Source organism: Rhinopithecus roxellana, chromosome 1, assembly GCF_007565055.1.
Source record: "Rhinopithecus roxellana isolate Shanxi Qingling chromosome 1, ASM756505v1, whole genome shotgun sequence".
Taxonomy (NCBI): Eukaryota; Metazoa; Chordata; class Mammalia; order Primates; family Cercopithecidae; genus Rhinopithecus; species Rhinopithecus roxellana.
In genome coordinates this window covers 103488644-103515839 of record NC_044549.1, presented here as the reverse complement: position 1 = coordinate 103515839, position 27196 = coordinate 103488644, and the positions used below count along the sequence as shown (strand labels likewise).

Here is a 27196-nt window from a genome sequence, read left to right as displayed (position 1 = left end):
GGAGGAGAAGGGGGAGGGGGAGGAGAAGGAGGAGGAGAAGAAGAAGAAGAAGAAGAAGAAGAAGAAGAAAGAAGAAGAGGAGGAGGAGCCTGTGGAATGTCTCAGAGCCTCTCGGTAGGAGCAGAAAAGTTACTGGTGAGTACAGATGCATGTATGTGATCTGCAGAAGCTAGTCAGGATCCAACTTGCATTTACTACATTTCCATGGATGGTTCAGTTGCCTTTTTCTGCGAACTCCTGAGCTTTCATCCAAGAGAAATCAGTGATTGCTTTGCAAGGTAAAACATTGATTTAGCCTTCAGCCTAGATTTTCTCTGCTTGTTGAGCCCCATAGGCAACTTCACATCTACACTTTCATCCTATCTCTTTCAACTCTACTCTTTAAAAAAAGAACTTTCCTATTAAACACTGTTACTCTGAACAATCTCTAGCTTTTTACATTTCTAGCCAAGCTGTTTTCAAAATACCTGCTATTTCTTATAGACTCATACGGTTTTTAACCCTTTTGAAATTATATTGAACTAGTCCTACCTTTTGATGTATTCAGTTTAGCAAGTATCAGGGACAGTTTTAAATTGATGCTTCAGTTTGTGGCTTTGTTATAGATGGAATATTTGTGGCTGAAAATAGGGCTAAATCCTACTTCTTGAAGTTGCTTATTTTAGAGTCTCTAGAACCAGACAGGCATAGATTTGATTCTCAAGTTTTTAGAAACTACATGACCTTGACCAAATTAATTCATCTCTCAAAGTGCAAGTCTTCCCCAGTCTTAAAATGCGTCTAATACATGAGACGGTGTTTGGCTATAATGTGCAAAATACCAAAGACATAATAAGGTACAAAAACAGACACAGTCCTGCGACTACCCAACACCTAGATTTAATGTGTTAATATTTTACTAATTGTTTTTCAGATTTTTATTTATTTATTTTGAGACCGAGTCCCGCTCTGTGGCCCAGGTGGGAGTGCAGTGGCGTGATCTCAGCTCACTGCAAGCTCTGCCTCCCACGTTCACGCCATTCTCCTGTCTCAGCCTCCTGAGTAGCTGGGACTACAGGAGACTGCCACCACATCTGGCTAATTTTTTGTGTTTTCAGTAGAGACGGGGTTTCGCCGTGTTAGCCAGGAAGATCTCGGATCTCCTGACCTCGTGATCCACCCGCCTTGGCCTCCCAAAGTGCTGGGATTACAGGCATGACAGATTTTTAAAAATAAATAAATAATATATATCAAGTGAACAATGTTTTTGAAGCGTAATCATCATTACTTGTAAATCTATTTCACTAATTTTAACTATTGCCAAGTATTTGATTTTATAAATGAATTAAATATGCAATCATTTATTTATCCATTCTTTCTATAATAGACATTAATGTGTTTCCATTTTTATATTACCAAAAATTCTGCAATAAATATTTCATACATTTCTGTGTGGTCACACATATTTATCTTGTTCTTTCTCCCCATATATATATCTAAATCTTGATGAAGATTCTATTTAGTTTTAAAAGTATGTATCAGAGTGCCTTTGCACTTCTCTATGTGGACAATCATAATATGTAGAAGTAACGACTTAACGACTTTTTTTTTCATTTCTCTGACAGAGACTTCTGGTTGTCTAACCTAAATGCCAATTTTTATATGGGCACCCTGTCACTCTTCTAAAAGACTACATTTTCCAGACAATTTTGCAACCAGGTGTGACCCTGTGACTTCATTCTAGTCAATGAGATCTAAGCAAAGTGTTGTGTGGGACTTTAGGAAAGCCTCCTTAAATGGGTAAAGGTGAGCTTGTCTTCCTCAGTACTTCTTCCTGAAATTACCTAAAATGAAAATTCATTGACTGGGAGTTTACCTTAAACAGAAGGCCATATGCAAAACTCGTAGAGCAGCAAGATAGAAGTGTGGGTCCCTGATCACTTTGAAGCTATCACATCAATCCTGCCTGCCTGCCTCTAGATTCTCATTCCCTTCCTTCTTTCCTTCCTTCCTTCCTTCCTTCCTTCCTTCCTTCCTTCCTTCCTTCCTTCCTTCCTTCCTTCCTTCCTTCCTTCCTTCTCTCTTTCCCCTCCCTCCTTCCCTCCCTCCCTCCCTCCCTCCCTCCTTCCTTCCTTCCTTCCTTCCTTCCTTCCTTCCTTCCTTCCTTCCTTCCTTCCTTCCTTCCTTCCTTCCCTCTCTTCCCCTCCCTCCCTCCCTCCCTCCCTCCCTCCCTCCCTCCCTCCCTCCCTTCCTTCCTTCCTTCCTTCCTTCCTTCCTTCCTTCCTTCCTTCCTTCCTTCCTTCCTTCCTTCCGTGAGAGAGAAACTTCTGTCTTATTTAAGGTATTATTATTTAAGATTTTTCTGTATGTACAGCTGAAACTAATCCTAATGGATACACTTTCCATTTCTCGTATCTCTTACCTGTTTTCCTTGAGCTATTGTGTTGCCTTTGACCTCTAGGAAAATACTGAATAATAGTGTTCATTGCAGCACTCCCATTATTCTTACCTAGAATAGAAATGAATCAAAATCTTCTTCATTAAGTGTGATATTTGAGTTTTTGATATTAGTTTTTGTAGATATATTTTATTATTAAGGGAGAAGAAAATAAAAAGTACATCTTATCTGTCATCATTATACTTTATCTCAGTTAAAATCAGAGAAGCAGCCATTAACTACTAGCAGATAGTTGCATACATTAAATCTGACCATATACAAGTTTTTAAAGGCTGTTGCTCTTTTAAAATATTTCTCTTCATTTGTAATGTTATACAACAGGGATATTTATAATCCAAATATAACCCATATGTACATGTAACAAAATAAATCTTATAATAAGATTATAAGAAAATAATATAGCATACTAGTGAAATAGCCACAGTTAAAATTCCCATGTCAGAGAATTCCTAGTATTGCTTTGCAATTGACTTTTTCTTTGTTTGTTTGTTTGTTTGTTTGCCTGGCATTACTACAAACAGAAGAAACAAACTTTATCTTATGAACAAAAGATTCCTTTTGGTTCAGTATTCAATTTTTAATGATAGATTTCTGAACTTTGCTTTTAAAAAAGTAGGCTGGATAACTGAACACAAATAAATAACAAAAGAAATTTCCAATCATGTGGTACCTATAAAGAAAGTGCTGCCTTTATTTTAAAGAAAGAGAAACATTGATTAAAGACTTTTCAGAAGAAATAAAGAATGAGGAGGATCAATATCAAGACTTCAAAAGATGGATCAATAGGAAAGATTAATATTTTGATCATTCCAAAATATTTGCTTATTATATACACTGCAAAGTAACATCCATCTTTTGTTTCTTTTCAGAAGCCGAATACCTGTTAAATGTTATATACATACTCTAACATTTACTTTTAATGCATGTGCAAATACTTCACAATCTCCTTCTCTTAAAATCCAACAAAGCGCCTGCCCACCCAGGTCTTTTCTATAATATTTGAAACACATGTCTGAAGTTGTTGGCCATATGTGCTAGAACTCTAACTGCTGCATTCATTTGAAGACACAGACAAGATTTGGATTAGCTACCCAATTTAGATTTTGAAAATTGTATGATCTATGTTCTGAATAGAACCTCAAACCACAATGTTTTATTACACAAAGGATTTGCAGTAATGACCCCATCAAAATATTCATGTTTATAGAAATAGTACCAGTATACAAGTTTATTTTTGCTCTTAATAGCAATATTGGAATGCATAAGGTTTCAAGTCAGCTGGATCTTTTATGTTGTGTTCATGTTTCTCATCTCTTGATTCCACTACTTAGAATATAACCTAAAGGAAGCAGATGGTTAGTGAGTGAATAAAGACCTGAATTCTAGTTCCATAATTATTTAGCTAAGTCCCAGAGATTCGTTGGTAAAGTAGGCTTTTTTTTTTTCTCTCTCTGAGATAGTATATATAAATCCTCTCCAAGGGTGTTGATACTAATGATAATCTTCGCTATACAACTCTGTTCAAACAAAGCGCATATTTCAGGAAAAATTGCCAGGGTATTTTTGTCATTTTGCAATGAAAACAAATAAGATCATTCCACTTCCGCAACTGAAAGGATTTCAAAGGTTAAAAGAAAAGTCAAACAGAAGTCTGACATTTTATTTCAAGAATTGCCTCTTTAAGTCAATTCATATTCTCAGATGACTTGTGGCACCTGTTTATATCATCCAGGGTAGAGCAGATGGAGTTACTACAGGTGAGACTGAATTTGCGAAACAGGAAAATGCCACAAGATTTATGCACTGACAGATCTGAAATTGAATCATATGAAATTTCAATATTTGACTTTTTGACTTTCAAAATGACAATTTCATTTTGTTCAACCCGACATTAATGGCTAATATTTATTAAGCAGTAAGGGTTTTATATGTATTCAATTACTTATTCCTCATAACTATGCAGTGTGGCAGTAATTATAGTAACCCTTCCCATTTGAGAGATGATAAAATGAGCCACAAAGGGACCATAAATGTCCCTCAGGTCACACATCTAGTAAGTCTTAAAGCTGGGTTTAGGATCCAGGTGCTCTGGCTTTGATACCCAGGCTCTTTACCTGCACTACACTGGTTATACACAAAATATAAATAAGGTCAAATTCATGTTCCAGTTCTGGATTGCAAAATGCCCCAAATTTCTATCCATTGACCTAAAGGTAAAGTTAAATTCCAGACCCATGTATATGACTTCCTCTTGGACAGCTTCACCTGTATGTACTTGAGATTTTTTCTACTCAACATCTTCAAAAAAAAACCTTATTCTCTTTGTCCACACTGTTCAGTAGCCCATGCCAGAATTTTACGTTTCTCTTGGACTCCTCCTTAATTTCAAGTTCAATCAATTACCAGGGTCAGTCATATCTATTTCTTTATCTCTTTCATACCTACCTTCTTCCCTCCACCTCTACAACCAGAATTTCTCACCCGGGCAACTATAATAGGCTTCTATTTTTCTGCCTATGTCGACTGTTGGTCTGTCTCGGTTCAATAATCCATCAATCACTGTGTGAATTTTTGAACATGTAAATCTGATCATGTTATACTTCCTGTTTCCTGATGGATAATTTGTATATAACTTATATTATTTTGCAACTCTTCACTGTTTTTTCCCATTCCTGCTAGTCTCAAGTTTCATGCAGAGAGTATTAGCCTATTACATTTTGTAGTCACACTAATATACATACAATAGTGCTATGTTAAATGTGTGTAAACTGTGATTTACAATCATATTTCTTTATGTAATTGAGGTGCTTGTCACTTAGTGTTCATTTCAATTTCTCAAGTTATTTGCTTTTGTATTTCTCTACTTTAAAATTATTTCAGGTCATTTGCAGGTACATTACACAGCATGAAATGGCGCCATAGGACTTGTAATTGGCCTAAGACTTCACTTTGTGATTGGGCAGATCAAACTTCTTTGACTTATTAATTCGTATTTCTACTATAAACTGATATTTTTAAGGTTATTGGCATAGCGTTTTATATTAACGCCAGTTCTTGTGGGGTTAGACTTTCATTTCTTCAGAAAGGACAGATTAAACAAAGTGAAGTCAATTTCTTCACAATTTCTTATATAAAGATGTCACCGGCATATTGAGCATTTTGCTCATGTGTTCAGATGCACATATTCACAATTGTGTTTGTTATCCACTTACTCCTCACTAGAGATAAATAACCTATTTTATTGGAGTGTGCCAGTATGTTGTGATTTGTCGTGTAAAACCTAATTTTTAATTAACTATAATTTTACTTTTTCAGTGTGTTGGTTTGCAATATTCCTTATAGCAGAAAATAAGATGAATAAGCTGTCTATGCTTGGGGTCCTTGAGGTGTTCTATAATGTTTAGATCCTTTTTGTTAAATTTCTTTTTTCTTTTTCTTTTTTTTTTTTTTTTTTTTGAGACAGAGTCTTGCTCTGTCACCCAGGCTGGAGTGCCGTGGCACAATCTAGGCTCACTGCAAGCTCCGCCTCCTGGGTTCACGCCATTCTCCTGCCTCAGCCTCCCCAACAGCTAGGACTACAGGCTCCTGCCACCATGCCCTGCTAATTTTATTTTGTATTCTTAGTAGAGACGGGGTTTCACCGTGTTAGCCAGGATGGTCTCAATCTCCTGACCTGGTGATCCGCCCGCCTTGGCCTCCCAAAGTGCTGGAATTATAGGCGTGAGCCACTGCGCCAGGCCTTTTTTGGTTAAATTTCATGAGAATTAGAAGTAATGTGGCATTGGAGGAGGGATGGCATTGATGTGTCAGGAACTAATAAGAAACAGAGTAGAGACTGGTCTGGCTTCTTTCTTTAAAAAATCCCAGGAAAATATACAGCACCAGAGCTTTTACTAATGGGTAGGCCTGGTTCTACGAGACAAAGAACATAAGTATCACCCTTCTTCCTCTATAATAATTTAGAACTGGTTCATCCAGGTCCCATTGGCATCTGCTTGTCCTTTCTCACTGGCCAGTATCATATCTGAGGTACCCATAACCACATGAAAAAACATTTTGCTACCCTTCCCACCACATTGAGTTGCAAGTGACTTCTGAGACATCTCAGGCTGTCTGACTGGACACTCCACAGCAATTTCTTCTGTTTGGCTGGACTTAAGGGAATGCTGTGAGGCCAGCCCTCACCCTGGGGTGCACTTGGAAAGTGAGACAAAGTTATTCTGAGATTTCCATCACCTCTACATCACTAGTCCTGCAGTCTGCCTGTAGATGGGGGACAAGGAATAGATTCCTTTCTGACCAACATCTAACTCTTGCGTTTTTCCTCTTTTCTTTTAACCCTTTATTTAACATGCTTTATTTGGTCTCAGGGACAGTAAAAACAGACTTGAGCTAATCATATATTCTTCTAGATCATCTTCCCTTATGCCTTATCCCTGGCTTTTTATTTTCAAGTCAGTAATTTAAGAAATATAAGCTATCCAAATTGAAAAGGAGGAAGTCAAATTGTCTCTGTTTGCAGATTACATTATCTTATATACAGAAAAACCTAAAGACTCCACCCAAAACTCTTAGAACTAATAAATTCAATAAAGTTGCAGGATACAAAAGTAATATAAAAATCAGTAGCATTTTTATACATAATCAACAAACTAGCTGGAAAAGAAATCAAGAAGTCAATCACATTTACAATAGCTACAAAAATACACAGGAATAAATTTAATCAAGGATGTGAAAGACTTCTATAAGAAAAACTGAAAAACACTGATGAAAGAAATGAAGAGGATACAAATGGGAAGATATCCTGAGCTCACGGATCAGACAAATTAATATTGTAAAAATGAGAATACCATCCAAAACAATCTACAGATTCAATACAATTCCTGTCAACATACCAATGGCATTTTCTAAAATTTGTATGGAGCTGCAAAAAACCAGGACTAGCCAAAGTAATCCTGAGCAAAAAGAAAAAAGCTGGAAGTATCACACTACCAGACCTCAGAATATACTGCAAAGCTGTAGTAACCAAAATAGCATAGTATCGGCATAAAAACAGACACATAGACCAATGGAACAGAATAGAGGACCCAGAAATTGAGTCACACATCTATAGCTAAATGATTTTTGACAAAGGCAAGAACACTCATTGGAGAAAGAATAATCTCCTTGATAAATGGTGCTGGGAAAATTGAAATTCATGTGCAGAAGAATGAAAGTAAACTCCCACTCCTTACTCTATATAAAAATCAACTCAAAATAGATAAAAGATCCAAGTGTAAGACTTGAAGCTATAAAACTACTTGAGGAAAACAGAAACCTTCAGGACATTGGTCTGGAAAGACATTTTATGAAAAAGACCTCAAAAACTAGGCTGGGCAATGTGGCTTACGTCTGTAATCCCAGCACTTTGGGAGGCTGAGGAGGGTAAATCACCTGAGGTCAGGAGTTTGAGACTAGCCTGGCCAACATGGTGAAACTCCATCTCTACTAAAAACACAAAAATTAGCTAGGCATGGTGGCACATGCCTGTAGTCCCAGCTACTCAAGAGGTTGAGGCAGGAGACTCACTTGAGCCCGGTAGGTGGAGTTTGCAGTGAATGGAGATTGTGCCACTGCACTTCAACTCCTGGGTGACAGAGTGAGACTCTTGTCTTTAAAAAAAGAAAAAAAAGAAAACAAAAAAAGAAGAAAACAAAATCCACAGGTAACAACAACAAAAATAAACACACGGGATTATATCAAGCTAAAAAGCCTCTGCACAGCAGCGAAAGAAACAACAGAGTGAAAAGGCAGTCAACAGAATGGGATAAAATATTTGCAAACTACTCATTCACAGGGTATTGATATCCAGAATATACAAGGAATTCAAACATCTCAACAGCAAAAATAACAATCAGGTTAAAAAATGGGTAAATAATTTGAACAGACATTTCTCAAAAGACATACAAATGACCAACAAATACATGAAACAATGCTCATCAGAGAAATGTAAATCAAAACTACAATGAGGTATCATCTTATGCCAGTTAGGAAGGCCTATTAGCAAAAAGACAAAAATTAACAAATGCTAACAAGAATGTGGAGAAAAAAGGAATTCTTACATACTGTTGTTGGGAATGCAAACTAGTACAGCCACTATAAAGAATAGTTTGAAGTTTCCTCAAAAAACTACAATAGGACTGCCTATGACCCAGGAATCCCACAATTGGGAATCTATCCAGAGAAAAGGAAATCATTGTTTTGGAGAGACATCTGCACTCCCACATTTATTCACATTTATTGCAGCACTAGTCACAATAGCCAAGATGTGGAATCCATCTAGGTCTCCATCAACAGATAAATGAATAAAGAAAATATACCATACATATTAGATGAAGTACTATTCAGACATAAAACACAATGAAGTCATTTGTGGCAACATGGATGGGCTGGAGAACATTATGTTAAGTGAAATAAGCCAGAAACAGAAAGCTAAACACTGCATGTTCTTGTTCATATGTGGAAGTTAAAAAAAGGTTGATTTCATAAAACTAAAAAGTAGAACAGAGAGTACCAGAGGCTGGGATGGGTAGAAGGAAGGGAAGGATAGGGGGAAATTTGTTAAAAGGATACAAAATTATATCTAGATAGAGGGAATAAATTTTACTGTCCTATACTACTGTAAGATGTCTGTAGTCAACACTAATATATAGTTTCCAATAGCTGTAAGGAGGATATTGAACATTCTAATCCAAAGAAATAATGAATACTTGAGATGATGAATATGCTAATTATCTTAATCTTATCATTTGTATTAGGGTTCTCTAGAGGGACAGAATAGGGTAGATATATAAAGGAGATATGTGTGTGTGTGTGTGTGTGTGTGTGTGTGTATAATAGATACCCTATCTCTAATAGGGTAGACATATAAAGGAGTTTATTAAGTTTGAACTTTCATGATCACAAAGTTCCACAATAGGCCATCTGTAAGCTTGAGGAGCAGTAGTGCCAGTCCAAGTCTCAAAATTGAAGAACTCGGAGTCTGGTGTTCGAGGGCAGAAAGCATCCAGCAAGGGAGAAAGATGTAGGCTGGGAGGCTAAGCCAGTCTTGCATTTTCATGGTTTTCTGCCTGCTTTATATTTGGTGGCAGCTGATTAGATTGTGCCCACCAGATTAAGGGTGGACTGGCTTCCCCAGTCCACTGACTCAAATGTTAATCTCCTTTGGCAACATCCTCACAGACACATCCAGGAACAATACCTGCATCCTTCAATCCATGAAGTTCACACTCAGTATTAACCATCACATTACTGTTCATTCTCTGTATTGAAACATCACTATGAACTCCATGAGTATGTGCAATTATTATTTGTCAATTAAAAATACAAATTTTAAAAAATGTCAAGAATTTGCCTTACCCGCCGTTGTCTCTGTTGTGTCATCCCTTCCCAGAGGAGAATAGGTATTGAATATTCTTACTGCTTATTACTGCTTGAAGGAGGAGAGGTAGTTAAAAATATAGAGAAGAAAAACAGTAGTTATTATATCAAAAGTTTTTTGTACTATATGCAATTTTATTTTGGTTGTTTTATAGTTTTAATCTTAGTCATTACTATGGTAAAAACTTAATTCTGGTTAATTAAAGCTAATATCTTTAGTATTAGCAAAGCATTACAAGAACAAATTTTAAAATACTTAGCCTTATTACAACCCCAATGTCAGAATTAAAATGTACCTGGAATAGGCTTCCTGTATGTGTTTCAATTGGTTTATGTTATATATATATATTTTACTTATAAGTAAAAATCATTTGTAATTAGGATACCAATGAACCAGGCTATATTTAAATTACACTTTATTACTCATTTGCTTTAGCAAGTTAAATCTAGCAGTGTCATTCTTTTAATGTGTACCTTTTAAACTAATGAGAATTTATTTCACTATGCTGTAGAATAAAATGTCAAATAAGGAGAAGCCACAAATATTTATTTTATTTATGGGTCATAACATTCTCAAAAACTGTATCTAGAAACTAAAAAGTTGAAATAGAAAAAAAAAAAAAAAAAAAAACCCTAAGCAAAAAGAGTTTAAGAAGTGCTAGATCCAGGAATAGAAAACCGAACATCACATGTTCTTCCTCATAAGTGCGAGTTCTCACTCACTGGGAGGGACACAGGGACAGGAACATCACACACCGGGGCCTGTTAGGGGTGGGGGGCAAGGCGAGGGAGAGTATTAGGACAAATACTTAATGTATGTGGGGCTTAAAACCTAGATGACAGGTTGATGGGTGTAGCAAACCACCATGGCACATGTATACCTATGCAACAAATCTGCACATTCTGCACATGTAACCCAGAACTTAAAGTATATATATAAAATAAAGAAGTGCTAGATCCCTTTCAGGTGGTTTCTGAAACCAGCTACCTACGATATTTGGTGTACGTTTATTTCTGTCAGTTCTAGCAAAGATTACGGAAAAACAAATAATTTGTAAATGCTGAGAATTGTACTTACTTCAGAGGATTATTGTAAGAATTAGTTGAGAAACCCAGAGCCTGACACATGATAAATTATCAATAAATGCATAATAAATATGTTCCTGATGGCATCTGGGAGGAAACTGTATCAGAAAAAGCACAAAACTGTTCCTGATCCTGTACAGAAAGTAAGAATTCCTGGACTGTGATGTCCCTCGAGGGTTAGGTGCTAGGGTTCGCAGAGCACATAGCTTTAATGGGAAGGGAAGGTCATTCACGGGGAACAGGGAGAGTTAGGACAGGTGCTGAGAATCTAATAGGATGGGGAATGCAAAGGATTGCGAACACAGGCAAGAGACATTTGGTCTGCCAGAGAACAGCCAAGGTGTGCAAAACATGAAGCAACTTCCAAAAAGTGAAGATTCACAGGCAAGATAAGTTATCAGAGAAAGAGAAAGAATAAAGGGAAAGAACACTTAGAGGATATTGCAGGGAGGGCAGCAAAGCTCTAGCAATAAGACAGTAAGGCACTGAGTAAATGACAGGTTTCCAGCTGAGCTCTTCCTTCTATAGAAGCAGAAACAGATCAAGAGCAAGACCCAGACACTGACAAGAAAATATCTGGCTGTTAAAATTCACTTAGGATTAGTTATCAAAATTAAAATAGATATGGTACTTTTTAAAAAGGCATTAATGCATATTATGTAATTATACTGTATGATTATTCTTAAGCGCACATTTATCTTTCTTATTGAAGTTTCAGTAAAGAATTCTGAGAAATGATTATATTTTTATAAACCATCTGGTTTAGCTGCAGGCAAACTCGGGGAAAAATATATCTGATGAGGTTAATCTTTTTCATTTCCCAACAAATCAGAACAAAGACTGAGGAGAAGGAGGGATATTCAGAATTGAAACAATGAATATAAATGGACCTAAATATTTGTATATAAAATGTTTGACATTTTAAACATTATTTGAGAACCATTTTTCTTCACCACGATTGTTACATCTTCCATCATTTTATATATGATCGAATGTGATATATTAAGTCAGTATTTTAAGGTAATTAGTACATTTAAGACCACAGTCATTTGGGGAGCTAACAGTGGGGGACTTCATAAACTAAGGTCCTTGAACTGTGTTTCCATGAAGCATGTGGAGAATGATTAATTCAAGACCACTACCCACATGCAATAATAGTTTTCCCGCATTCTGTCTCCTTGATTTTACATCTTCTGTCTCATTTTCTCTTCACTTTGTATGATTCTAACCCCTTCCCTCCCTGATATCATCACTTAATATTTACTGCTTTTCTTTCCAAAAAAGTACACTAAAGAGAAAAAAAGTCAAATGTAGAATTATAAATTCTTTCTTTAATGGTATCAATGCATTGTTTAATAGTATTACTGAAATTTAAAGAAGTAATTTAATTTAGGTTCAATTTAAATTGTTTACTTGTCTTGGATTCTTATTAGCATTTGTTTGTTTGTTTGTTTTTGAGATGGTGTCTGGCTCAGTCATCCAGGATGGAGTGTAGTCGCTCAGTCTCACTGCAACCTCTGCCTCCTGGGTTCAAGTGATTCTCCTGCCTCAGCCTCCTGAGGAGCTGGGATTACAGGTGCCTGTCACCATGCCTGGCTAATTTCTGAATTTTAGTAGAGATGATCTTTCACCATGTTGGTCAAGCTGGTCTTGAAATCCTTACCTCAAGCAATTCACCTGCCTTGACCTCCCAAAGTGCTAGAATTACAGGCATGAGCTACCGTGCCTGGCCTTATTCTTACACTTGTAAATGATTATTTAATAACATTTAATTTCTGGCTTTTCTAATTCAACCTTAGAATTAAAGGCATTAGTTTAGCAGTGGACCAGAAGCTGTGCACAGAGCAAAGTCCTTGTCCTTATAGAGTGTATATTACAGAAAGAGATATAGAAAAAAATATAGAGAAATATAAGATATAATTGTAGGTACTGGCAGGTGTTATAAGAAATATATAGAGAGTATGAATTGAGAAAATGGCAGGCAAGGATTTTTTTTAGACAGAGTTAGTGTGTGAAAGTGAACAAGAACGGGATGAATGTAGAGTTCAAAAGGACATAGCTCATGGAGGGCCTTAGAAGTCTTGGCGAGGACTTTATTCTGAGTTTGATGAGAATCCATTGGAGGGATAATGTCAGAAGATTGACAATATGATTTACACTTAAAAAGAATTGCTTTGCCTACTGTAGCAATATGAAGATGAACATCAAAGAGGAGACAAGTCAAGATTATGAAGCAGTTAGAAGAGGAAGGGATGGGAAATGGTCAGGTTTGAGTTACATTTAGAAGTAGAGATGATGGTATTTGATGATGGTATTTGGACACTAGATGATTAGTTTAGCACTTAAAGTTATAAAAATCTTAAATGAGTTTTTGTTTGATAGAGGGCATAACTCTCATCCTCCCATGTTGGGAGTAAGCCCCCCAAAATCTGGCCATAAACTGGCCCCAAAACTGACTATAAACAAAATCTCTGCAGCACTGTAACATGTTCATAATGGCCCTAACACCCGAGCTGGAAGGTTGTGGGTTTATGGGAATGAGGGCAAGGAATACCTGGCCTGCCCAGGGTGGAAAACTGCTTAAAGGCATTCTTAAGCCACAAACAATAGCATGAGCGATCTATGTCCTAAGGGCATGTTCCTGCTGCAGTTAAGTAGCCCAACCTATTCATTTAATTCAGCCCATTCCTTCGTTTCCCATAAGGGATACTTTTAGTTAATTTAATATCTATAGAAACAATGTTAATGAGAGCTTCAGAGCTCTCAGCTCTGAAGGCTGTGAGACCTCTGATTTCCCACTTCACACCTCTATATTGCTGTGTATGTGTCTTTAATTCCTCCAGCGCTGCAGGGTTAGGGTCTCCCCAACCAAGCTGGTCTCGGCAAGTGTCGTCCAGCATGGGGGCTAGAATCCAGGTCGAAGAGTCACCAGAATGACAGTTGGAATGGAAAACTAGCTGGAGGACACTCGAGTACTCTTAAAGCAATCCCTGTGGTGAGTACGAAGGGGAACTCGGAAGCGTCAGCGTAATAGTGGGACAGGTGTGGGGTCTGGTTCGTTCCACCTTGGAACTTTTTCACACTAATGAGGAGGAGAAAGGAGAGTATAGTGAAGTAACAAGAGGTTACAGAACATGTTTATTTGCCAGCTAAAGCTAAAGTGGCAAAGGAAGGAGAAGTTCATCCCTACCCTTCTGCACCCCCTCATTATTATTTTGAAGAAAATGACCCCCCAGATCTTTCTTTTCTGGAGGACACTGGGTGAAAAGTAGTTGCCCCAGTGACTGTTCAAGCAGCACCTCGAGCAACTGCTCTTAGTTCTATTCAGGCAGGAATTCAGCAAGCTAGACGAGAGGGTGATTTAGAGGCCTGGCAGTTCCCTGTTAGAATACACCCCCCGGATCAAGAGGGAAATATTATAGCTACATTTCAGCCTTTTCCTTTAAAATTACTCAAAGAATCAGAACAAGCAATAAGTCAGTATGGACCAGGTTCTCCTTTTGTAATGGGATCTTAAAGAATGTTACTGTTTCCAGTTGGATTATTCCTACTGACTGGGATGCTCTTACTCGAGCTTGTCTAACTCCTGCTCAATTCTTGTCAATTAAAATTTGGTGGGCAGATGAAGCTTCCATTCAGGCTCCTCACAATGCCCAGGCCCAACCTCAAATTAATATAACTGCAAACCAGCTTTTGGGGGTTGGCGGCTGGGCTGGTTTAGATGCACAACTGGTCATTCAGGATGATGCCATAGAACAGTTTAGAGGAGTGTGCATTAGAGCTTGGGAAAAAAATCACTTCAGGTGGAGAACAATACCCTTCCTTTAGTGCTGTAAAACAGGGACCCAGAGAACCATATGTTGATTTTATATCTCGATTACAGGAGTCTCTTAAAAAGATATTGCAGATTCGGCTGCTCGGGATATAGTGTTGCAGTTACTAACTTTCTACAATGCTAATCCCAATTGCCAGGCTGCTTTGTGACCCATCAGAGGGAAAGCACATTTAGGTGATTATACCAAGGCCTGTGATGGTATTGGAGGTAATCTGCATAAAGCTACCTTGTTGGCACAGGCAATGGCAGGACTGCGGGTGTATAAAGGAAATACTCCATTTTCTGGAGCTTGTTTTCACCGTGGGAAGCATAGTCATACTAAAAAAGAATGTAGAAAAAATCAGCAAGTCAGGCCACCAGATAGGGGAAAAAAGAAAACTGTTGAGCCTGAAATATGTCCAAAATGTAAAAAAGGAAAACATTGGGCTAGTCTGTGTCACTCTAAGTTTGATAAAGAAGGGAACCCTATTTTGGGAAACACCATGAGGGGCCCGTCCTGGGCCCCGTTCTAAACCGGAGCATTTCCCGCTTGGGTCAATCCCTCACCCCTATACAATGTCTGTTTCCCACCACAGCCGGTAATGCCACAGTAGATTTATGCTGCACAAAAGCTGTGAGCCTTCTGCCTGGGGAACCCCCGCAAAAGGTCCCAACAGGAGTCTGTGGACCCTTGCCAGCAGGGACAATAGGATTACTTTTAGGAAGATCTAGTATAAGTTTGGAAGGCATACAAATACATACAGGAGTCATTGATTCAGATTACAATGGGGAAATTCAAATTGTTATGTCTACTTCTGTTTCCTGGAAAGCAGAGCCAGGAGAGCACATAGCATAGCTCCTGATTGTGCCATATGTGGGAATGGGAAAAAGTGAAATTGAACGAACAGGAGGATCTGGGAGCACAAATAAACAAGGCATAGCAGCTTATTAGGTAAATCAAATTACTGATAAACATCCTACCTGTGAAATAACTATTCAGGGAAAGAAATTTAAAGGCTTGGTAGATACAGGAGGGGACATTGCAATAATTTCTCTACAGCACTGGCCGTGCATGTGGCCAGTTCAACCTGCTCAATTTAACATAATTGGAGTTGGTAAAGTCCCTGAAGTATATCAAAGTAGTTATATTTTGCATTGTGATGGGCCCAATGGACAACCTGGGACTATTCAACCAATGATAACTTCTGTAAAATTTATGGGGAAGAGATTTATTACAACAATGGGGAACACAAGTTGTAATTCCAGAACAATTATATAGCCCTCAAAGTCAACATACAATGCATGAAGTGGGGTATGTCCCTGGTATGGGACTGGAAACAAAATTTGCAAGGTTTGAAAGAACCCCTTCAAGCAGAAAGGCAAAGTTCCCGCCAAAGATTAGGAAATAATTTTTGATGATGGCCATTGTTAAGCCTCCAGAACCTATACCTTTAAAATGGCTAACAGATAAGACAATCTGGATGGAACAATGGCCGCTAAGTAAAGAAAAACTGGAGGCTTTAGAGAAATTAGTTGCTGAACAATTAGAAAATGGGCACATAGCTCCAACATTTTCTCCTTGGAATTCTCCAGTTTTTGTAACTAAGAAAAAATCAAGTAAATGGAGAATGTTAACTGACTTAAGAGCCATCAATTCAGTTATACAACCTATGGTAGCATTACAGCCAGGATTGTCTTCTCCTGCTATAATTCCAAAAAATTGGCCTTTAATAGTCATAGATTTAAAAGACTGTTTCCTTACTATCCCTTTAGTTGAGCAAGACTGTGAATGGTTTGCAGGTTTGCATTTACAATTCCTGCAGTAAACAACCTGCAGTCTGCTAAGCATTTTCACTGGAAAGTGTTGCCGCAGGACATGTTAAACAGTCTGACTATTTGCCAGATGTATGTGGAGCAAGCAATTGAACCTACTCATAAAAAATTTTCACAGTGCTATGTTATTCACTATGTAGATTATATATTTTGTGCTGCCCCCACTGGAGAAATATTACTCCAATGTTATGATCACTTGTAAAATTCAATTTCTTACGCTGGTTTAATTACAGCTCCTGAAAATATTCAGACTACTATTCCTTACTCCTACTTGGGGACCTTAGTAAATGACACTACCGTTGTGCCACAGAAAGTAACCATACATAGGGATCAACTAAAAACATTGACTTTCAAAAATTACTCGGGAGTATTAAACAGCCTGCTCTAGGCATTCCTACCTATGCCACGAGTAATCTGTTTTCTATCCTTAGAGGAAATACTAGTCTCACTAGCCCTTGGCAATTAACAAAAGAGGCTAGGGCAGAGTTACAACTGATTGAGAAGCAAGTCCATAAAGCTCAGATAAATAGAATAGATCCAGAGAAGACTCTAGATTTGCTAATTTTTTTCAACTCAGCATTCACCTACTGGTGTTATTGTCCAAGAACAGGACTTAGGAGAGTGGCTTTTTCTTCCACATACTAATTCACAGACTCCAACTCCTTATTTAGATCAAATTGCTACTATGATAGGGATTGGGAGAACTTGGATTGTTAAATTACATGGATATGATCCTGGAAAAATTATTGTCCCTCTCACAAAGGCACAAATACAGCAAGCTTTTATAAGTAGTCTTACTTGGCAAACTCATTGAGCTGACTTTGTGGGTATGCTAGATAATCATTTTCCTAAAACGAAGCTGTTTCAGTTTTTGAAATTAACTAATTGGATTCTCCCTAAAATAACTAAATTTAAACCAATTGAAGGTGCTGAGAATGTTTTTACAGATGGGTCTAGTAATGGTAAAGCTTCTTATTCTGGCTCAAAAAGTAAAGTTTTTCAGACTCCCTATACTTCAGCTCAAAAAGTGGAGCTTGTAGCTATAATTGAGGTATTAACTGCTTTTGATATGCCTACTAATGTGACTTCTGATTCTTCATATGTGGTTCACTCCACACAGTTAATTGAAAATTCTCAGTTATGATTTCATACAGATGAACAACTGATGACTTTATTTACCCAACAGCAAACAGCAGTTAGAAGTAGAATGAACCCTTTTTACATGACTCACATTAGGATGACACAGTTACACATGCTTTCTGATCTCAGCATTTACCATAATAAATCTGCTCCTATAATTGAGGCATACCACCCTGAAAAACCTTTTTATAAACAGGATTGGACCCAGTTAGAAAAATGAATGTACTTGTTTAGGAAGATTGCTTTGCAGAACAGGCAGAGGTGCTGCACAACGATTCCTATGGAATCATTATTAATTGGTGCCCTAAGGGAATGTTTAGCTTGAATTGCACCTCTCAGTCTGTGTGCCATGGTCACACTATGTTCAGATGATCTGAACAAAATGGTCAGATGGTAGAAATGATAAGAAGTACGGCAAAAGTTCCTATTATCTGGAACCGCAGTGGTATAGTGGCACCTCAACCTCAAATGATATGGCCTACTGTAGGAGCTAAACATAAGAATTTGTGGAAACTATTAAATACTCTCAATAAGATCAAAATTTGGGAAAGAATAAAAAAGCATCTAGAAGGACACTCTACAAACTTGTTTTTGGATATAGCAAAATTAAAAGAACAAGTTAAAGCATCCCAGGCACACCTGACCTTAATGCCAGGAACTGGAGTGCTTAAAGGAGCTGCAGACAAATTAGTAGCTAGTAACCCATTTAAATGGATAAAAACACTTGGAAGCTCTGTGATTTCAATGATGATTGTGCTTTTAATCTATGTCATTTGTCTTTGTATAGTCTGCAGATGTGGATCCCAACTCCTGCGAGAAGTAGCAGATAAAAGTTGCCCTTGCTTTTATCTCTTTGCAAATAAAAGAAGGGAGACATGTTGGGAGCAAGCCCCCCCAATCTGGCCATAAACTGGCCCCAAAACTGGCCATAAACAAAATCTCTGCAGCACTGTAACATGTTCATAATGGCCCTAATGCCCAAGCTGGAAGGTTGTGGGTTTACGGGAATGAGGGCAAGGAACACCTGGCCCGCCCAGGGCGGAAAACCGCTTAAAGGCATTCTTAAAACACAAACAATAGCATGAGTGATATGTGTCGTAAGGGCGTGTTCCTGCTGCAGTTAACTAGCCCAACCTATTCATTTAAGTCAGCCCATCCCTTTGTTTCCCATAAGGGATACTTTTAGTTAATTTAATATCTATAGAAACAATACTAATGACTGGTTTGCTGTTAATAAATATATGGGTAAATCTCTGTTTGGGGCTCTCAGCTCTGAAGGCTGTGAGACCCCTGATTTCCCACTTCACACCTCTATATTGCTGTGTGTGTGTCTTTAATTCCTTAGCGCCGCTGGGTTAGGGTCTCCCCGACCCAGCTGGTCTTGGCAATCCCATATAAAGGTGGTCTGCCTGCCCCATCTTCTATATGGTATCACATGCAAAGAAATTTAACATTCTAATAAATGCATTGTAAGAAATTCAAAGTTTTCTTGAGTTCTCTTGGAAAGTAACATGACCAGTCATCTTATCATCCCTTTCACCACCTTCTTTGCCCTCTGATTCTTATGTGGCTCAATAGCCACACCACATTCACCCTCCTCCCTCTCTCCTCAGCTCTGAGTTCAATCAGCATCAGCTCATCTCTCTCTCTTCCTCTCCTCTTGTCCATTGGGGTTCTCTCGTTCTACCTATTTTGACTTGAAACACTCTTGACTTTCTCAAAGATGAAGTGAGGTGCTGCTTTGGGTGTTTTAGATTACTATTCTCTGCCCACCACCCACTCAGCACAGTGGAGGCCAGGCCAGCAGCCACTATGTCAGTCAGCAAGGCCTCCTAAGTCTCAAAAGTCAGGAATGAAGGGAAGTGTTTGAGACTCATACACTAATACCTGCTGCCTCTTCTACACTTATTAGCCAAGAGTCAGACAGCACAGGTCAAAAACACCTGGAAATCAGTTTAATTTAAATTTGAACTAGAAATGTCAATAGGACATTTTGAGAAACAATACCTAAAAGTAATCATCTTGTTCTAAATATTTACTTGTATTTATAAATAATTGTTTTACAAAACAAATGATTATTGTTATGGCATCAAATACGTCATGTGTCATTTAGGTATGCAGTGTTTTAAATTTTCAACTGATTTAGCGATCATTATTCTAAAATCTCTAATTTGCAGGGACTTGACTCTTCCTTATTTTGATAATTCTATTTGTAAATTTTTATTTCCTTTTTAAGTTGTAGGTTTTTGTATTATTTTTTCTAAATTTATTTTTATTCACTCAACTATTGTAAAATATGACTGGGCCAGGTGCAGTGGCTTATGCATGTAATCCCAGCGCTTTGGGAGGCTGAGGCGGGTGGATCACCTGAAGTCAGGAGTTTGAGACCAGCCTGGCCAACATGGTAAAACGCCATCTCTACTAAAAATACAAAAACTAGCTGGGCATGGTGGTGTGTGCCTGTAATCCCAGCTGCTTGGGAGGCTGAGGCTGGAGAATCACTTGAACCCAGGATGTGGAGGTTGCAGTGAGCTGAGATCGTGCCATTGCATTCCAGCCTGGGCAACAAGAGTAAAACTCTCTCCCTCTACCCTCTACCCCCCCCCCCCATATATATATATTACACCAGTTGATTAGTATTTGCAAATACAACTGTAACTCTTTGCTTATAAAATTTTGAACACCTATGCTTTGGTGAGACACATGTTTAATACCAAATAGAGCAAAAGAACTACTAAATAAGATGTATCTTTGTGAATGTTTTAATGAGTTATATAGTAACAATTTCTATTCCCTATAATATACTCAAAATTGCTTATAGTTAAGTACGGTACATTAAGTATGGTACTATGATTGTGACTTTTTTTTTTTTTTTTTTTTGAGACAGGGTCTTGCTCTGTCACTCAGGCTGCAGTGCAATGTTGCAATCTCAGATCACTGCAACCTCCACCTCCAGGTTCATGTGATTCTCATGCCTCAGCCTCCAGAGTAGCTGGGAATACAGGCGAACGCCACCACCCGTGGATAATTTTTGTATTTTTAGTAGAGACAGGGTTCTACCATGTTAGTCAGGCTGGTCTTGAACTCCTGACCTCAAGTGATCTTCCCACCTCGGCCTCCCAAAGCACTGGGATTACAGGTGTGAGCTACTGCACCTGGCCTGATTGTGACTTTAAAACTTCTTATTTTGAAAAAGAAAAGCTATCTTAACAAGGTCTTTTTTTTCTTCTATTTTCATTTTTTTCAACCATATAACCTCTTATTATGAGCTTGCTAAATACTGTTCTATATGAATACATATGTAAGTATGTATTTAAACTAGACATGCAGTTTCTGGCTCTTGGATAATAAATGCAGGAGAGGCAACAGGTTTCAAGCCTGTATGAGTCTCCAAGTCTGCCCCTTATTCCCTGACTTTTGAGGCTAAGGTGGCTTTGCTGCTGCAGTGGCTGCTGGATTGGCCTCTGCTGTACTGAGTGGGTGGTGGGTGCACAGAGAAAAGAAATCAAAGACACCCAGAGCAGCACTTCAATTCACCTTAAATATATAAGAAGGCCTTTTTTATGCTTATCATCACTGGCCATCAGAGAAATGCAAATCAAAACCACAATGAGATACCATCTCACACCAGTTAGAATGGCGATCATTAAAAAGTCAGGAAGCAACAGGTGCTGGAGAGAATGTGGAGAAATAGGAATGCTTTTACACTATTGGTGGGACTGTAAACTAGTTCAACCATTGTGGAAGACAGCGTGGCAATTCCTCAAGGATCTAGAACTAGAAATACCATTTGACCCAGACATTCCATTACTGGGCATATACCCAAAGGATTATAAATCATGCTGCTATAAAGACACATGCACACGTATGTTTACTGCGGCACTATTCACAATAGCAAAGACTTGGAACCAACCCAAATGTCCATCAGTGATAGACTGGATTAAGAAAATGTGGCACATAGACACCATGGAATACTATGCAGCCATAAAAAAGGATGAGTTCATGTCCTTTGTAGGGACATGGATGAAGCTGGAAACCATCATTCTGAGCAAACTATCACAAGGACAGAAATCTAAACACTGCATGTTCTCACTCATAGTGGGAATTGAACAATGAGAACGCTTGGACACAGGGTGGGGAACATCACACACTGGGGTCTGTTGTGGGGTTTGGGGAGTGGGGAGGGATAGCATTACGAGATATACCTAATGTAAATGATGAGTTAACGGGTGCAGCACACCAACATGGCACATGTATACGTATGTAACAAACTTGCACGTTGTGCACATGTACCCTAGAACTAAAGTATAATTAAAAAAAAGAAAAGAAAAAGAAAGTCTTTTTTGAGAGACAAATGAAACATAATTGCTTCTCATACTTAATGTTTTGTCATTAACATTTTCCTCTGTCAATAACATATATTTTAAAATGTAATACTTTTGGAAAGTGAGAAGAATTCTGAAGAATACAAAAAAGGATATTGTACTCCCAAGCAATTCAAGGGAAGATAATGTACTAAATCAGACTACAGGGGCAGGGAAGTTGCACTAAGGAGGTACCTGAACTGAGAAGCTATGATGGTCAATTTTCTGTCAACTTGACTGGGCCATGGGATGCCCAGACATTTGATCAAACATTATTCTTGGAGAGTCAGTCAAGGTTATCCTGGATGAGATTAACGTTAGAATTTGTAGACTGAGTATAGAAGATTGCCCTCCCTAATGTGAACGTGCCTCATCCAATCAACTGAAAAAGTGAATAGAACAAAAAGGCTAAGTATGAGGGACTCCTCTTGCCTGACTGGGTGAGCTGAAACATCAGTCTTCTCCTATCTTTAAACTCACACTGAATAACTGCCTCCTCTTGGGTCTCAAGCCTAACACTTCTCAGGTTGGAACTAGTACTGTTGGCTCTCCTAGTTTTCATACCTTTGGACTCAACCTAGAACATAGACCAGTTGGCTTTCCTTGGCCTCCAATTTGCCTGCTGCAGATCTTCTAATTTTCTAGCTTCCTAAATCACATGAGCCTTTTTTTTTTTTCCTTTTTTTTTTTTTTTCTTTAAGATGGAGTCTTGCTCTGTTGCCCAGGCTGGAGTGTAGTGGCGTGATCTTGGCTCACTGCAACCTCCACCTCCCGGGTTCAAGCAATTCTCCTGCCTCAGTATCCTGAGTAGCTGGGACTACAGGCACCCACCACCATGCCCCGGCTATATTTTGTATTTTTAGTAGAGATGGGGTTTCACCATGTTGGCCAGGCTGGTCTGGAACTCCTGACCTCAGGTGGTGCACTCCCTTTGGCCTCTCAAAGTGCTGAGATTACAGGCATGAGCCATCGCACCCAGCTGCCAGTTTCTTATAATGAGTATTTTTACATGTATAAAATAAAGATATATGTGTGATCTGTATCTATATATTTAATATCTAATATGTACATTTTCTATAAGAAGCAGCAAAACAGAATTATAATTCATTTCCCCTCCCTTATTTTTGTGTTCTCATTTATATGTGGTATGCTGATCAAAACTACTGCTTCAAGTTTATTTACAGTGAAAACATAACAATTTGATAAACATACAATCTGTTTCTAAAAATTGTGAATGATCATTTAAAAAAGGTAGATTTCATTTTTCTTATGTACTACTTAAAATGCAAGGAATTAATTTCACCAACAGAGCCTATAAAGGTATTAATTGATTTGTAGGACTGGTTAAGTGCAGGAGAGAGGCACTTTCTTGGGTAGATGCTTATGAATTCTTTTTGTATAACGTTTTTTATAAAAAAAAGTATCTCGAAGGCACTGAGGATGTCATATTTGACACACATTCAATAAAATAGATGCAGAGTAAGAATTTGATTTAATGGGCTCACTTTATGTTTTTAGCAGAATGTATTTATTGAATAGATATTTATTAAACATCAACTACATGCCAGCTCTGTTCTTTATGCTGGAGATAGAAAAAAGAACAAAACAGGCAATGTTCCTGCCTTCAAGGAGGTGTTCTACTACAGAGCCAGATAATCAACAGATAAAAAGTGCAAATAAATTAGTATATTATGTAAATATAAATATATAAAATAATCATTTATATATATATATATATATACACAATGATTACGATTAGTGTCCACAGTGAAACAAGTAGGATGCTGCTGTGATAGAGAATAATAGAAGAAATATGACTAGAAAGGGCCTATCTGAGGAAGCAATGTTTATAATCATGATCTTTTCTAAAAGCTTTCATCTTTTTCCTCCCATTGACATTACTGATCTGGGGAATGATTTATTTTAATATGCCAAGGACTTTTTGTTTGGATTCAAGGGGACAGATGCAGGGTTGTTATATGGGTATACTGTGTGATACTAAGGTTTGGGTTACAGATGGTTTAGAGAGTGATTTAATAATTCTTTTCATATGGATTCTATTTCAGTATATGTTTCTCAATTTGTTAACTTTAAGTCACAAATATATTTCATAATCCAAGCCCTTTCAGTTCAGACTTTCGTATTATAGAACTTTTACAACTTAATTTATTGGTGAAGCCAGTATTTACTCTGTATGTCTTAATGTGATTAATTTTAATTTGTATCAATTATTGGCATACATTTGTGATTTGCTTTGATTCTCCTGCTAGATTGTTGGCTCTGTGAGGCAGGAAACAGATCTAGCTCCAGTGTCCAGAATAGGGGTTTACACATAAAAAGGAGTTAAATATTTTTTGAAAGAATTGCCTAAAAGAAATTTCTGTGATGAATATTAACAGAATGATCTAATCGTTATTACACTTATTTTTTTTTTTTTCCAAATAGGGCCTGGCTTTGCAGATGTTAAATTCTTTCTACTCTTGACTTACAGTCTTAACTCCCTCTTTATAAATGTGAAGGCTAGGAACGTTAGGGAAAAAATCAGCAACAAGTAAAATTCCTCTGATCTTTCCCATGCCAAAGGGTTGGTGATAAAGAAAAGCTATTTCTGAGGATTAAGGAGTATGCATAATCTGTGCTTGGCTTTCTCTGCTCCCTTTAATATTCTATTGAAAGTCCCTCTTTGATTAAACAGGAGAGAAGATTCAAGGAGGAACTGAAATAGAGAGAGGGTCCTTTGCAAAACAGTATCAAACAGATCCCAGTTACTTGTAACGTCTGCCCTGCCATGGGAATAACATAATGAGAGTCCTGGGCAACCCAGAGAGAAGTGTGAATAACAGCAGTTACTAATCAGAACACTGCCGAATTTTGAAAAACTTTTGCATGCTTTAATTTCTCCACATTTTAAGTAATTATACTAATTATGAGAGTGCTGTGTGTAAACCCTATTAGTTGTTTGGTCACAAATAAAAACAAAAGTCATTTCAAATATGTATCTGACTTTACTGCTTTCCTATAGAGAGTTGCTTTCTACAGTGAATTACTTTTCATGTTAAGAAAAAGTAACAAAAATTCATGTTCTTGGGGATGAGTTGATGACATAGGCCCTCGCATATACCACTCGTGGAAGTGTAAATTTATTAATTTATTCAACAAACATTATGTGCTAGGCATAGTTCTGGGCGTTGGGGATATGGAGGTAAGCCAAACAAAATCTCTGCAGTCATGGAGCCTACACTTTAACTGGGGAGATGCAAGTGAATACACAGGAAGTCAGATGGTATTTTATGCTGTGGAGAGAAATGAAGCAGGTAAAGGGAGAAGGAGAGTTTGGGGAGCAAGTTTTCTTATTTTAGTGTGCTAGGGAAAACTCGGCATTTGAGCAGAGGTGTGAAGAAATCAGAGGAACTAACCATGCAGATATCTGTAGAAGGATCACTCAAGATAGAAGGAGTAGGCCTGCAGTACACAGAGGATGCTATAGCTAAGTAGAGGGAGTGAAGGAGAGAAAGAGATCAGAGTTGATGCCAGGGTCTAGGTCTGAGTGAGATGAGAACTCCATGCTTTCTGTTTTAAAGGGGTTTTTAAGTAAGAATGATATAACTTGTTTTAAAAGACTCCTGACTTCTCTATGCTATTTTGGGGCAAAAGTGATAGAAGAGAGATGTACTAGGAAGCCATTACAGTTCATCAGGCAAGAGACAGTGGTGGCTGGGACTAGTCCCCACTAGTAGCAATGGAGGTGAGGAAGTGGTCAAATACCTACATGCATTCAGAAGTATAATTTTGGCGTGTAAAAGAAAGGCTTGACGAAGGAAGATTCTAACATTTTTAGCTTAAACTAGATGAGTGGAGTTGCCATTTTATTAGATACTGATGAAGAGAGTTTAAAGGAAGAAACCAGGAATTTGGTTTTATATATGATCAAGTTGAGATATCTACTAGAAATCCAACTAGAATTGTCAATACAGAAGTCTGGAGCTCAAGGGGTGGGATCCAGCCTGGGAAAAAAAAAAAAAAAAAGATCTTAGGATTGTCAAAGAATAGATGGAATTCCCATCCGTAAGACTGGATGACTATGAATGATTACGGCTAAGAAGACATCGTTCATGGAGAATAGACAGGGAAACAGAGTGAGAGCAGAACTATTGGATTCAATTTTCCGTGAGGGATATAATAGGACCTGGTGATTTACAATATGAACTCCATGGTCAGAATGTCTGAGTTCAAACTCCGGTTTCAGCAAGGATTATCTGACCTCAGAGCATAGATAAAAATGGAAGTTTTATAGTTTCATGTAGAATTATTGTAAAGATTAAAAGATAACCTGCTCACAAAGTACTTGGCATATAAGTACTCAGTACATGTTAGTCACTGTTATCAGCATCATCACCTTCATCATTAATGAGTAACAATTTCTAAGGAAAGATGGTCATACTCATATTAATCTTCAGAGCTGGTAAAAGAAAGTGGTAGACAGTAGTTCAAGTTTTTATACCCATCACCACATTAGCAGGTTTCCTTCTGTCTCTTAATGTTTTCTTTTATATAGACCTCAGTTACTCACAAATACCAGCCACATGGTTTGCATTTCTCCCTATGTTAAATTCTTGACCTCTCTTTTACTTTAAAGTTGCTGTGTTTAATGTAATATCATAAAAAGATCTAGGATTTTAAGCAGGTTGTGCTACATGTATAGTTCCAAAGTTACACCTGTGCCCTAGACACTCAATAATAAAGGACCTGTGAACTAATTAAAAGAAGTAAATCATGAGAATGTACCTTTAGATTAAGCTGAATAAGATACTAGGGAGCCAAAGGTGTGCATTCAAGTGAATGAGAAACCAGAATGACATGGAGAAAACTGAAGAGCTCAGGTGGACTCCTTCCTAGACAGGGGGGCTGAAAGGAGCTAGTGGGTAAGTGAAGATGACGAGCAAGAAGACAGTACTGATGATGTCCTACCCAGGAAGAGCTGTTTGTTTCTAGAATAGGAGTAAGTAAAGTAGTTACATCAATTTGGGAGGTCAACAAAGGAAACAATGGCATTATGATTAAAAACCAGCTATTTTCCTGTATGCTGGATTCATTGAAATTCAA

The 27196-nt window shown here is 37.8% G+C and overlaps 1 long non-coding RNA gene across 1 annotated transcript; it reads left to right on the top strand.

Moving 5' to 3' along the window:
- The first annotated feature begins 83 nt into the window (after positions 1 to 83).
- LOC104671190 lies at positions 84 to 25088 on the top strand. The gene is made up of 3 exons (XR_749256.1): positions 84 to 278; positions 1607 to 1698; positions 24789 to 25088. It is a non-coding gene; the product is annotated as an uncharacterized LOC104671190 (long non-coding RNA).
- The last annotated feature ends 2108 nt before the right edge of the window (positions 25089 to 27196 follow it).